This window comes from Cupressus sempervirens, chromosome 10 (genome assembly GCF_028749045.1).
Source record: "Cupressus sempervirens isolate cs-2001-9-10 chromosome 10, ASM2874904v1, whole genome shotgun sequence".
Taxonomy (NCBI): Eukaryota; Viridiplantae; Streptophyta; class Pinopsida; order Cupressales; family Cupressaceae; genus Cupressus; species Cupressus sempervirens.
This window is the reverse complement of record NC_143127.1, coordinates 20,001-22,172: the sequence shown is the minus strand read 5'-3', so window position 1 is coordinate 22,172 and position 2,172 is coordinate 20,001.

Genomic DNA, 2,172 nt, shown 5'->3' with positions numbered 1-2,172 from the left:
AGCAGAGACAGAGAAAGTGCCTAAAAGAGGAAGGTGCTGGAGAGCGACGCAAGTGCCCTTGAGAGAGGAGTCAAAATTCTCAACAACGCTGGAAATCTGAGCATTATGATTGATGGATGCTTTAGAAACAGCATCTATGTAGGCATCGAGAAAAAGCTTGTTGGCATCAGCCTGAATAGTTTCCAATTTAGAAGAGAGGAGAGCATTGCTTTCATCATCGTTAATGGAGAGCTTCGGTGGTTTAATCATCAAGATTTTTGGAAGAGAGCCAATAGATTTGAAATTGTTGAGTTTTCCAAGATAGTCCTTGGATCTTTCAGCAGCCATAGAGACCCGTTTAAATTCTGCAAACGCTTTGTTGACAAGGAGATGAATTTGGTCCGGGTATTTTCTTCTGCTGTGAGAAGAGGGTTGAGCATCATCATGCGGAGGGGCCGCAGCCATCTCTGCGATCAAAGGAGAGGCAGGGGGGGTCTCGTGGGCGGCAAAGGCTCCATGGGCGGCAAAGACTCCATGACCGTGCGGGCCCTGGCTGGAGTTGGCGCGAGGAGCAGCGCTGTCAGCACCGTGCGGGCCTAGGCTGGAGTTGGCGCGGGGAGCAGCGCTGTCCGGTTGGGCTGCAGCAGTAGCATCAGCGTTAGCTGGAACAGCAAAGCCTTGGGCAGAATCCGCGCGGGCAGGGTGGGGTTGACAACTCTGCGCCACCCTGTCTTCCAAAACCGCAAGCCGTTTTAAAACAGCATCAAAGGAGCGTTCAAGAACGGAAGAAATATCGGTCAAGACGGAGGCGGAAGAGTCCGCATGCATTCTGGAGGATTGGACAGCCCTATCAGCCTGCAAACAAACTTCTTCCTGTGCTTTGTGGGAATCCGATAAGAAATCTTCAAATTTTGAAGAAAAAATATTGGTATTCTCACAGAATTTTACCATAAATTGATTCAATTTCCGCACGAAAGAGTCTTGTTGTCGAGATGATTCAGCAGCAAACTCGGCCAAAAAAGATTTTTCCTGAGCTGAGATAATGGCGCCGCTGTCAGCTCTTCGTTTCTTTCTATCCTGGTTCAATGGAATTCCACCCTGGGCGTGAGCAGCATCATGAGCAGATGGAGATTGGCCTTGAGCGGATGGCAAAGAGCCATGAACAATTAATTCTCCGGAGGACATCGTGAAGAAATCCAAAACTTTAGAGTGTTAAAAAATTTAATAGATCACTTGCAGCTCCGAAAGAATTAAAAACTGATAGAAAGGAGTAATCCAGAAAGAAATAAAATCCACAATTAAATTCCACAATAAAAAATCTCATATATAATCTCCAGAATCCAAAACATGTTTCGGGCTATCAGCCCTCATCAGTTGGATTAAACGGATACAAGAGAAGAGAGAAATGTGTGGAAGAGAATGGGAGGAAGACGGATATAAATATCAATCTTCCGAGGAAATCCAAGAGGTGTGACCCTTGAATAGGCCGACCCAAAAAGTGGGACCCCCGCCAGATTATAAAGTTAGTATGTTATAAAATTAGTATGTTATAAAGTTAGTATGTTATAAAGTTAGTATGTTATAAAGTTAGTATGTTATAAAATTAGTATGTTATAAAGTTAGTATGTTATAAAGTTAGTATGTTATAAAGTTAGTATGTTATAAAGTTAGTATGTTATAAAATTAGTATGTTATAAAGTTAGTATGTTATAAAATTAGTATGTTATAAAGTTAGTATGTTATAAAATTAGTATGTTATAAAATTAGTATGTTATAAAGTTAGTATGTTATAAAGTTAGTATGTTATAAAGTTAGTATGTTATAAAGTTAGTATGTTATAAAGTTAGTATGTTATAAAATTAGTATGTTATAAAGTTAGTATGTTATAAAGTTAGTATGTTATAAAGTTAGTATGTTATAAAGTTAGTATGTTATAAAGTTAGTATGTTATAAAGTTAGTATGTTATAAAGTTAGTATGTTATAAAGTTAGTATGTTATAAAGTTAGTATGTTATAAAGTTAGTATGTTATAAAGTTAGTACGTTATAAAGTTAGTACGTTATAAAGTTAGTACGTTATAAAGTTAGTACGTTATAAAGTTAGTACGTTATAAAGTTAGTACGTTATAAAGTTAGTACGTTATAAAGTTAGTACGTTATAAAGTTAGTACGTTATAAAGTTAGTACGTTATAA